General features: G+C 36.1%; 1 protein-coding gene across 7 annotated transcripts in view; it reads right to left on the reverse strand.

Annotated features, from left to right (window-relative positions):
* Window positions 1-13,027, reverse strand: part of SMAP1 (small ArfGAP 1) — a 98,401-nt gene that overhangs the window by 24,310 nt on the left and 61,064 nt on the right. The window lies entirely within an intron of this gene.

Below are 13,027 nucleotides of genomic sequence, written 5' to 3' on the forward strand. Positions count from 1 at the left end.
ATTGAATCTTAGTATTTAGCATTAGGAAAGCTTTAATGTTCAACAGAATCGTATAAAGATCTGGTTTAGGTAATCCTTCACTTTCTTCCTCTCCTGCAAAAGGGGGATAAAGAGTAAGGAGCTTGGTGTTCATCAAGAGCAGTGAGGAAAACTCAAGAGTATTCAAGGGCAGCCCAAGTGAACAGAAGCCTGTTACACTACAGACACTCATCTTGCATGAGCAAATCCTCCCTGAAAACCTTCAGCAAAGAGCTCCAATTAACCGAACTCCATTCCTGCAGCTACTGCGAACAGGTATCATCACACATAATCTGACCCTTGCTAAACTCTCAGAGAAACACTTGCTCCTTCTTGCCAAAAATCCTTACGTTGACTTGACATATCTTGCTCAAGATCCAGCTGTTTGGGAAATAGCCTGATGAAAAAACAGTCCACAAATTCCCTGGTTCTATACTGTGTTACAGCTTTCAACATTGCATTTACAATCTGGAGCATAGCACACTGATTCCAAATGCTCAAAAAAAATATCATTTTTGAAAGTAAACCATGACAACATATCAAGAATCTTTTAAAAGTGACAATTCAAAATTAAGTTTTCTACAACTGACCGTATCTCAGCAAATATGCCATAAAACGACAGCCATAAACCAACAAAATTATTATTATAAACGTGAATCAGAATTAACAGTTAGTATTTCAGAACAGAATGGGCTATAAAACCTTGAACATTTGAGTTTTCTCCATCTCTGTAAGAAATGCTGTGGGTAATAGAAGCTGTAAAAAGAAGCATTTCTGACATGCTCCTTTATTTAATCAAACTGGCTTTTGTTCCTTTTGCTTAAACAGCTTAAAATTATGAATATAGAATTAATTCTTTCAACTGAAAAGAAAAACTGTTAGAATGATATTAAATGTCCTAATATTCATTACACTGCATTAAAAGTCTGATAACTACCTAAACCCACAATTTTGAAATAATTTAAAGCTCGACAGGTTAGTTGTGAATGCAAACTTTTCACCGAAGTCAAACAGTTCTGCATACATTAATGAAAACTAACGAGAAAGAGTTCAAATAGCACTTTGTTTTATTTGGTACTTATTACTGTGGCAAATGAATCTCATTATCTAAACTAAAAATTTAAAAATATGGGAGGGATAATCTACTTAGGTCCTCTGCTTCCTCAAATAAACATTTTCAATAAATATTAAATGCATATTTGTGTCATCACTCTCTAAATAAGAAAGGCAATGAAGATACAAGGTATAAAAATATGAATTTCTATAAAAATATTATCCCTTAAGATGCCCCGTTCCAATATTATAACTATTATTTCTTGATAAAGGTTTCCATCCCATTTTGCTCCCCTTGCCAGTATGTAAATGACTAGGTTTTAAGGTTACTTCACAGTTAATTATTTCAAGAAAAGCTGCAAAATTATTTTCAAATTCATTAGTACATCAAATATTTCTACCCATTAGTACTGCATTTGTTTCCTTGGTGAAGATTTTCTCCTTAAAGCACTATTCAACATTTTTGCAGCTACACGGTTTTCACCAATACTCTAACTTTCAGTTTGAAAAATGAAAGAACACATTAGTCACCTAACATTTACCAATAATACATCCGTATAACAGCAGACACACAAAGCAATCTGGAACAAAAGATCTTCCTCTTTAATTTTACCTGCAAAATTATTTTGTTCCCCCCATTTTCTCACCATAACAAGCACCATTTCCTGGAATTTCCTATCCTCCTGTCTGAGATTTCAATCAATCCTGTAACTTGGAATACCTTTATTTCTGTTTAAGATGCTTCATGGCACATAGGAGGGCTTTCGTGCAAATTCAGTAGGTATTTGTTTGGTGCACAAGGTCTGCCATGATTCACAGATAGAGAGGGACTTCTCTAAAGCCACCTGTACTTAGGCATAAATTAGGTACGACTGGCACCAGTAGGATGAAGAAGAATAATAAACTTGATGGACACAATTACTCTTAAGAATACCTAAATGACCCTCACTACCACGCTGCTTCTTGAGAGAGTCTTGTTCTCTGTCCAGTCCCATGGATTCTGCACTGCAGTCCACCTGAAGTAGGTATAACAAAAAGCAATGGCTTACTTCAGTGTTCTGTAGTTCTGATCATGCTGTACTTCTGGGTCGAGCAGAGAACCTCAAGAGGTCTCTTCCAGCCCATACAATTCCGGCATAAACAAGGTATTGAAACTTTTGGACAAGAACAAAAAGAAAGCCACATTGGAGTCACTAGAAAATTTTATTTCAAATCATAAGGAGAAATGTGATGTTTAATTTCTTTTTAGCAGTTTTGCCCCAATAGGACTCATTTATGACTAAGCTTTTTGTAGAGAGTGATGTTAAGTACTCCACTCAGTGAGCAGAGAAATGTGCAACAGGAAAAAAACCTGCATAACAAGACAGTGACATCTCTTAAACTTGCTGTTTAATTTAGTATTGTGTTTTATCTAAAAAAATACCACATTTTGTAGAGATGCAAGGCAGCATGACAAATGCTTGGGAGTCTTGCTGCACTACGATTCATCTCAGTTTCTATCACTAGTCTCCTTGACTCCCACAGCAATTATTTTTAAGTATTGACACCAGTACTAGATAACTTATTCCTTGTTATGCCCTTTGGAATACGACCGCATTAAAAATAGGAGACTCAGCAGCATTAGGTAAACTAAAAATAGCATTAAGGATCTGATATGAAAAAGGCAAGTAGAATGAACAGGTACACAATTTTGTGCATTTATTTTCAAGTGGAGAATTCAAGGTTACTGGGGCTACTATTTTTTTATTACATTCAAGACTGTCTTAGTAATATATGTGGGTTTAGTGAATGAAGTACATGGTTATATAAATTTCTAGATATATTTACTTCAGGTCATGTATTAACAGCTTCTCATTCAAAATCATGTATTAACAGCTTCTCATTCAAAATCATTTTTTATGCTGCCAGTACATTCTTCTGAAATACTGTCCTTGCAAACAGCAGAACATCAAGACATCTTTGATATGCAGGCCTTACATGGCCATTTTTCATAGTTGTCACTAATGGCCACTACATTACCCTTCAGGGTTCTCATCTTGGAGACCTACTGAAGGCAAGAAATGTTTGCTGCCTTCAATTATTTTGAGATTATTGAAAATGGTTTGTTTACAAATATCACTGAAAAAACCTGAAGCCAGAATAAGCTTCCAGGGAGTTGATTCTCCTACGTCCTCCACATGATCAGCTTATTTTCCAGCATGACCTGGAATTTTTTACCTAAAAAAACTTGAGTCCTTGTTATGAAAAGAGCTACAAAGCCCAATTTAAATTACCCCACATTCAGCAGGTATTAGATACTTTGGCCAAATTAAGGAGGCAAATAAAGAATTAACTTTGCAACCTCTTACAAATATTTTCACCTATAAAGCACATGTTTTCAGTACAGGAGCAACACACTCATTACTCAGATCCAGTATTGGCACTATAAATTTCTGAATCCTGTAGATGACAGGTAACTGGGATACAATAATCTTTCACTGTTTTATTTTCCAATGCTGTCCTTTTAACTTTCCACTCTTCTTATGCTCTTCTGTCAGTCCTTACTTCAGGGAACAATTGGTTCCTCAGCCTCACCTCAATACCCAGGAAGGCAGTGGAACAACTAACCTGGAAACCAATTCCAGGGGCACATGAAGGATAAGAATGTTAATGGGAGGAATCAGCATGGCTTCATCAAGAGGAAGCCATGCTTGACCAAACCAACAACTTTTAACAGTCATGACTGGTTTGGCAGACAAGGGCAGAGCATCACAAAGGTCTTCCTTTACTTCAGTAAGTTTTTTGATGGCATTGATAACGGATAAAGGTGCCATCATGGAAAGAATTCCCTCTTCAAGCTTCTGCTCTCATTTAATTCTTAGTATCCAGTGATGAATGACTCCTAATTTTATACCCAAATCAAGTGATGTCTTAATCCTGTCTGCTGTGCATCTGCAAAACAATAGTGTGACAGTAGGGTGCTAATACCACATCTGTAAGTAGTCCTTACACAACAAGATTGGTCATCTTTCAGTATCTAAAAAGCAAATATTTAAAAATATTTATGAATTCCTCATAACTTTACCTCTACCAAAATGGACAACTGAGAAATTATATCTGCACATAAGAAGCAGCACCTCTTTTCTATTTAACTAAAATGGAAATGCAGAACTGACTATTTGGACCTTCACTTAATTTCCCAGACACTGTCACTGTAAATCAACTGGCTTGAAATTACTGGATAGAAATTTATATGCTAGTAATCTCCATATACCTCCACAGTGCACCTTGGCTGACTGTATTGTTCTGTGCTAAGAAACCATCACAAACAAAATCCAAAAGTGGAGAAAACCAGGTCACCTCTAACTTACCTGATTTTAAGGCAACCAAGTGCAAAAGCCTACTTTGATCTCACACTGAAATTAGTGGAAGCTACACCAGTTAGTCTTCTTGTAATTCATAGAGATATTGCCTATGATTTCATTCACCTTGCTGATTTCCCTACCATTAGAAAATGGCAGGGTTAGTCACTTGTCAGTCTTGTTCATTTATCCAATACCAGCGCTAAGATTTTAAGGTAATTTCCAGTCTATCAGATTTTGATGGAAAAGCTACAAAAATTTGTACCAAAGTTTAGAGGTTTATTCTGCTGCAGATTTGGCTATGTCCTTAAAGATGAAAAGAACACCATTGTCAAAAACTTCTGAATTTACACAGAATGAGAATGTTTTCCATTCCATCATGAAAGAGCATCTTTTAACTCAGCAACCTGCATTTAATGTTGCATTACTGTGCCACCCTCCTTTATTCTTTCTTTACTAATTTTGTGCAACGACAGAAGTTATCTGAGGTTTAATTTTTTAAAAAATGGGTAAGAACACCAGTTTAGGCCAGAAAAAAAAAACACCACCACCAAAAAACAAAACAAACAAACAAACAAACCACAAAAAAAAAAAAAAAACCAAAATTCCAACCCCGCCTCCCCAAAAAAACCAACCCAACAAACAAACAAACAACCCACAAAAAAACTCATCACAAAATCAAGTCTCTGCTATATCTCAAATTAAAAAAGAAAGCTCCATTTTATAGAAATCAATATTGGCCTTTATTGAGCTCTCACAATGTATTGCCCTCAATATACTAGTTACACCATTCTAGTTCAACCTAATTTATGCGAAATAATTTTCTTGCATTAAATGAAACCAAATAAATCAGCAAGTAACAGTGTTAACTACTTTATTCACACCTTAAGTTCTAGAGTTGATTTTACGGACTTGTTTCTCTCTCTTATCTGTTACTCTAAAGCAAATTATTAGTGAATAAAGATTTTTTTTTATTTTTTTTTTTTGACAAGGACAAGGGAACTAATAGGTACTTTATACTGCATATTTTACAAACTAATAGGCACTTTATACTTTATTCTGTATATTTTACAAACTAATTGCCTGTATGGGTCTGGCTGGGATGGAGTTCACATTCTTCACAGCAGTTGATACAATGATATACTTCCGATTTGTGGCTACAACACTTTTGATAACACACCAGTGTTTTGGCTATTGCTGAGTGCTGATATTTTGATAACCGTATTATTTTAGTTTTGATAGTTTTGCACAGTTATATTTCTTGTTTTGCTGCTTTAAGCAAGCCAGCCTCTAAGAACCTTGTCAAGCACTTAGAGTCAGCAGTACTTCCCTATTGATAGATTTTCTTTACAACCACTTTCTCTTCCCTTTTTCTGGCAATCTATAGACTTTGTCAAACAGATGCAAGGAGAACCTAAGTCAATCAACCTATACACAAACCTCATCCAGCAAGTAACGGTGACTTCCCAAATTCAGTTTTCCCACTGAAGCTCAATGTACACAAGCCTCAAAGATCTGAAACTGAGTATTACGGTTTTGCAGTTGACTCATCCAAAGGTAAACTCCAAGTCCCAGAATAAGCAGCAATGCTTTCTCACAGAAACTTGGACTGCAAGTCTGCAGGAGATGGGACTGTAAAGAAAACTGAATAACACCTAAAGCCTAAGTCACATACTGTAGGAAGTCCAGTGTGTCAGTGGGGTATTTCATCAAATTTTCTTCAGCCAGATAATCATTAAATGAGTGATTCATTCTAGCTCAGAAAAAAAAAAAGAAAAGGAAAAAAAAAGAAAAGAAAAGAAAAGAAAAAAAAAAGCGCACATTGCCAAGTCAATTCTGCTCTTTCCTCTGTACAGATTATAGTACAGCACATAGGATGTTGCCTATTGGGGACATGGTTATATATGGGCAAAATAAAAAGGAGGATCAGTACCACCATGACTGACTGTCACCCAGCTATTAAATTCACATACATAACAGAATGCTAAGAGGTCTACAGCTGCTTCAACTGATGCTCCCTTACTGCAAAATAGGCTTGTTCTTTCCCAGCTTTCAGCACCATGCCCAAACACATCTGGCTATAGGGTGCACAACATGGGCAGGGAAAGACAAGAGGGAAGTAGAAAGCTTTACGCCAGCTTGCTTGGTTGACAGAACAGACAACATACATGAGGTTTTCTAATAAGTGTTACACTTTGAATGATAAAACAGTAAGAATATTCAGATCTAGCATCAAATACATTGTTCTGCAGTCAAAACCCATTGCCTTTTTAAAATTACTATTGTAGTAAAATAGGAAAATAATACAAGTTTGTTAAATGAGTAAGGACACTGGTATCCTTTCAAAACATTGTTTAATATGATCATACATTCCAGGGCCTATGGTCTAAATCTATGGGCTACTTTTCTGCATATCCCTGCTCCCCGAAAAATTCTGACAGGCAGCTGAGGACATTTTGTGCTGGAATTGACAGTAGTGAACAAACCTTTTTGGTAAGGCATGGTTCAAAAGTGCCAGCACACAGTGAAAACACTGTGATTATTTTTCTTTATAAATGGCAGATTCAAGTTTCCATCTTCTGCTTCTGTAACCTTATGCGAGTTATCATGATGTGTACTGATTTTAAGGGTTTAACAGTTCTAAAAGACATGACACCCAGTAAAAATGTAAACCACACCAAATCCTTTAAAAACAAGCAGGATTTTGCCGAATTCACTACTGCAAGATGATAATGTAAATAATTTAGCAGATTTCAACACCAGCATTTAGGATTATCATTGACCTTATTCTCATTTACACTGGGTGAGAGCACTTAAAGGAGTAGCATACATAGCACAGGACACAAGCCACATGATTAAAAGCTCTAAAGTAGAAAAACACAACAGTCAGAGCAGTCATAAGTTACCAATCTAAAAATCTCTCCTACTCTCAAGTAAGACATCAGTCACTGCCAAAAATCTGATTCATCAGCTGTCCAGTCCACTTACCTGCTCTCATTTTCCTTCACACCTTTTCCTCAATTTTCCACTTCAATGAAAAATTCATATGAATCTAGAACTCAAGTCTGTTTAAAACACATCTGATGACAATGCATTTCTAACTCACATTCCCTGCCTTAACTACAAGAAGCCTTATGAAAGTTGAAGATACATCAATTAATTTTGTGAAAAGCACTCCTAGCTTACTTAAAAGCAGTTTCCAGTTTACTCACTAGAGCTCATATACACCTCCATGGTTACTAAACAAAAGCTCTCCTTTGCTCTTAATACATAGGAATTGTATGCCTTGTGCATAAAGTAACTGGATTCCTTCCCTCTTCGTTACTTGCCTGCAATAAAACTTCCAGGAGAGCACAAACGTTTGAGAATTGCCATATGAGAAAATAATGCTAGTAATTTACTGTATCTTGTAATACGTTTGTAGATACGATTTTTCCTGACAGTTATGCTCTAAAAAGTTTAGTCTGTATCCATTTACAGCATTACTCACATAGACACATCCTAGCATTTTTAAAGAATATTTTTTATAGCTTTCATACCTGACCTGAAAAGTAAAAGCTAATATTTTCATATTTAATCTAAATGGCATTAAAGATGAAATGTGCTATTTTGTTTACCCTCCTATAAAATACCAGCACTTATTATTTCAGACTTGCAACTAAAGATGAAGAAATTCAGAAATTAGACTAACTCTTCAGAACTGAGGATACTTTTATCAAGTGATAAACTCCTATTTTGCCTAACTAGCAAAAAAAAGCCAGAAAACCATTGTACTATATTGAAAACTATGGCAGTATCATTGTGAAGTTGTATGGACTGTAGCAGCTCTGCAAGAGAAAAACCTTGCATGTCAACAACAAAAAAGTCACCATTCTTATTTGTCAAACCAGAATTACCCTGAACCAAAGAGCCAAGCCAAGGGGAAAATGTAGATTTTTATTTAAGAGTCTGTTGTGATTATTTCAGTGGATCACTCACAGACATGGAACTACTCACACTTACCTAGGTAAGCCTATTTAAGGCATTCACACTAAGCAAACCAAACCAAACCAAACCGCCTTTTGTTTTGTTAAATATGATTCTGTACACATGAAGGTCCTTCAGTCAAAACACATACCCACAGGAAGACTTTTTAAAGCGGTCCTTGATATACCTCTTCACTTTAAAAACCTGGGTATGTGGATTTCATTAGATTTTTCACAATTAAAGCAAGATACTTGAGCAGGATTATGTAAAGTGCATTATATCTTTAGTCATTTGAATTAAAAACTTCATGGCAGAAATAACAGACCCGGCACCATAATCTTATTCCATTAATACGATTTTATCTGGGTCTAGGCTAATACGGTAATAATTTCTGTGAAAATGGATTAAGACTATTCCTTTGTTCTTACTTATTGACCAAGTAGTACTAACATTGTTTTTTAACTGAATTTAAAATGTTAGCTCAGATCTCATTTACTGTAGTCAATGTATTCCAAGAAGGCTTAAAACCTTTTGTCTTGTACTTAGCTGAATTGGTTTAGCTCCTTTCTAATTCATCAGACAATCTCAGAGGCCCTTTTACCTTGCTCAAAACGATGTATGAACCACATAGAAGTACAATTTCCTAAAATAAGTTGGCTTTCTTTTTATACTTACTGCTGAGACTACAGCAAAGTATCAGAGAAAAATCCTTATTCTTATATTCATGAATTAAATCTATATAATAACAGCCACATTTGAAATAATAGTTCTACACATTCAGATTCAAATATATTAGGTTCCTAAAGTGGAAAAGTTCAGATTAGGTTCTGGAAAAAAGAGCAAAAGCTCTTTTTCCTAAGTTTGATACTTCAAAAAATTATCAAAAGACAGCAAGATGATTGCTAGGTAATGGTCACAACAAGATGTAGCAACTTGAGGCTGAGCTAGGGATGGCAAGACTGCAGAACAGCAGAGGTGCACAATCTGAGTGCAGAGGTATCCAAGTTTTCCAGAGATTCTGGGGGCAAAGACTTGAGCAGAGTTCCCTGCAGCTGTAAATCTTTGAAATTACTACAGTTGAGCCCAAAAGCAAGGACCTGTTTACAAGGACACAAAAGGCAGAGAAAAGGCTGTTTATCAACCCTTTTCCTATTTTGTATTATCTTGTCATGGAACTTGATTTAGATAAAATGGAAGAATTCTGCTTTTAATCCAATAAAACCTGAGGTTTGCATCTTACAGAAGAAATCACTGTGAAGCAAAAACCTAGACAGATCCATCTTACAGCTAATCCACTATCTCGTTATGAGATCTATAAATCGGGTTAGGGACAAAGTATTTTAATGCATCTCAGTTTGCAAGCTATGAAATGCAATAAACATGGTTTGTATTTTTGTAAGCTATTTTAAATACACCTTTAGTTTTCAAATCCCATATTATGGTTATATATTACAGATTTCTATTTGATTTCTATTGCACTCATTAGCTCCAGCAAGATTACAATAATGCCACTATATTAGTTCCAGTTCCTCATGAAACTGGAAACTATTTCCTTTTATAACTTTCTTTTCAAAAACCATTCAAGTAATACATAATACAACATCATTGTGCCCAATCAGAACTAAAGGGCATTTATTTGTAATTAATTCCTCCTTCATATATTTGCAGAAAAGAACGAGCTGTTTCAGACATGGCAACTGACTGAGCGCATAGTAAAAAAGCAATCAAAGAAATGTTTTCCATCCTTATTCATGAAGGTATGTATGCTTCTCAGCCTTTTCCTTAACTATAACAAAAGTGTTTTTCTTTTTCTGAAAAATGTTTTTTATGTGAAACTTCATTCAATATCAAGACCCCACATCAGCAATCAGCTCATACCTTAGAAATTTCCACGTGCTTGTATCTTACTCACTTGTTAATCCAGCATGAAATGTGCTACCCGTTAACACACAAGCGTGATCACAGTATGTTTGTTAGGCATGCTGCCTTTGCAAATAGTTGGCTTCCATATACTGGCCTCTGCAGGTGCTGACCCTCAAATTCCTCAGGCCTGCAGCCTCTTTCAAGTGGCCAGCACCAGCCTCTTACACCACTTGTCTGATAGTTGAGCTTGAAGTTTGCAAGTGTTCACACACAGGCACAGAAGAGACAATGCCCTCGCACTCAATAGTTGCAAATAGCATTTGGCAAGAATACAGAACAGCCTGCAGAGATCGAACAAAGGCTCAGACAATCCTACTGCCCAGCAACCTGCCCAGCTACCAGCACGTACGTGACTGCTTCCTTTTATCCACTTTCCCCTCGATTCCTCATGATTGTTACACCCCAGTCCACCTTGATTTCCATATTCCCCTGGTTTGGTCTCTGTCACCTAAACATCCCATAATAACGTGCTACGATATTATCCGTCCCATCCCCCAATTCTTTTCTCTCTACATCCCAGAACAAGTCCTATACCCTATTATGTAATCACCCCTTACATACCTGGTACTCCTGGGACAGAATATTTTTCCTCGACCCACCTCACTACCTTCTTTCAATGTACCAGAAGCAGATCACTGGCTCTCTTTTTTACTGATTAGATTACTCCACTCTGTCCCCTGCTGTCATCCATCTGATTCTTACAGTCTTCATGTTTTAGTCTTACAACACCACACTGAATAGTGTTTCATATAAACAACCTCTGGGTTAGGACATTTTACTCAGTGTTGGACTCATACTCTGGGCTGGTATAATTTCTATGATTATCACGAACAGTATACTACAAACACTCTATGAAGTCTAAGCACACGATTTCTCTAGAGATGCATTTGAAAAAATCTCTCAGTTAGCTCCACAGAAATTCAATTCTCTCAGTGGCAGCTAATCCAACTGAAAGAGCCCCACAGGTTTACTTTTCTTACTTCTGTATCAGCTTGTTGCTTTCTTTAACTACTAGAGAAGTTAGGAGAGAGCTGACTGGTACTTTATCATCCTCACGTACATATATATAATTCTGTTTCATAAATGCAGAAGTTAGTGAGAGGGAGAAATATTTAATAAATACTTATGCATCATTAGCTACATTAGTTTCTTCTGCCAGTCAGGGTATTTTTTTCCTCATTTTTGTTCTCATTTCAAAGTTAATCACTTTGAAACAATTACTTTAAAAGCTAAGTAATTTCAGCCTATCATATGCAATATCAAAATGGATTTCTCTGTACTTGGGCAAGCTCCATTTTTTGTGTCTTTATCCTCCATACCATCATAATCTTTAACATGAACTATCAATAAGCACTGCCTCCATCTCAACTGGAAGTAAGTCAAGCTTCTTTCTGCTTCTAATCCTCCAGTTTAAATAAATGTGAACCTATATGAAATTTCTGTGTATTCTGAAATAGAATATTTAAATCATCCTTATAAAATGTAAAAGCCTTTTACAGCTTTTATCTTTACAGCCTCAAAGCCTTTTATCTTCGCAGCTTCAAAGATGCCAAAGTTTTAAAACTGGCCCTTTAGAGTGATATTACAAGGTCTCTGATTTGTTTGTTCAGTCATCCATTTCAACATTTATGCTAAGATTCAGCTCAACCTGTTTCATTTACACTAAAATAATCCACTTTTAAACCAAGAAAAAAGATACACACAATGGTATCTACTCACAATGTAAACTGAGGGTTAAACAGGTAAGACAAAAAAATCTGTATGTTTTCTTGAGCAGAAGCACCCTTGTTACACAGTGTAAAATACACTTTCTGCCTAGAGACAAGCCTGCAGTACCTTTACTCTGACATGAAGTACAATATTCTCAAGTTGAGAGACAATACTTGGTGAGCAGAGGCAGGACAGATTTATTTCACAACAGTACAGTGGCATGCCTGGTGACCAACCTCAGAAGTGCCCCATTTTCTTCTAGCTGCCGGTACCAATTGTATAAAAGAAAAATTTCAAGTAAAACTGAAGCACAAGCTCATATGGTTGCAATTCCTTTTTCAACAGAGCCAAGAGGCAATTCATTGCAGATGGGTTAACATTTCTGACTGATACATGTAAGGAATTTAGCATTAAAGAACTGCCAGTTATTTGAACAACTAGGCAACTGGTAACTTAATTTTGCATCACAGTTGTTACATGACAAAATTACCTAGAGTGAGAAACTTGTCCATTTCCTTCAATTGCGTTGAAAGACCTTGCTTCTATCTTCTTTTGCTTCCACCTCTACCACAGCTACAGGGCTGTTTTCCAACTACCTTTGAGTTCACTTTGTGAAGACATAATTATGCAACAGTATGAATGCCAGAGTCATAAAAGGTTCCACGCAACTGTTCTAGTGCCAAAAGCAACTACTAAAATGCAATAAATTCAGCAGTCCAAAGAAATACTCTTTCTAGCAAAAAGGTGCACAATCTATACCTATGTCAACTACGAATTTAAACTGGAAGACACACAAAGTTGTTGCATGACACCGGAAGATTGCTGAAACATCTTATGGCATATTATTATTATCATCATCCATTTAAAGCTTAAGTTCATGTTTGAGAGTTAATATTTCCAGTGACATCTAAAATGATTTTTTATTAAAAGTAAGTCAGTATCTTTACTCTTCAGTGAGATTTGCACATCTGACAGGATTTCCCACTAGGCCCACTGCTCTATCTTGATGGTCACAC

This window comes from Hirundo rustica, chromosome 3 (genome assembly GCF_015227805.2).
Source record: "Hirundo rustica isolate bHirRus1 chromosome 3, bHirRus1.pri.v3, whole genome shotgun sequence".
In the NCBI taxonomy this organism is placed as follows: Eukaryota; Metazoa; Chordata; class Aves; order Passeriformes; family Hirundinidae; genus Hirundo; species Hirundo rustica.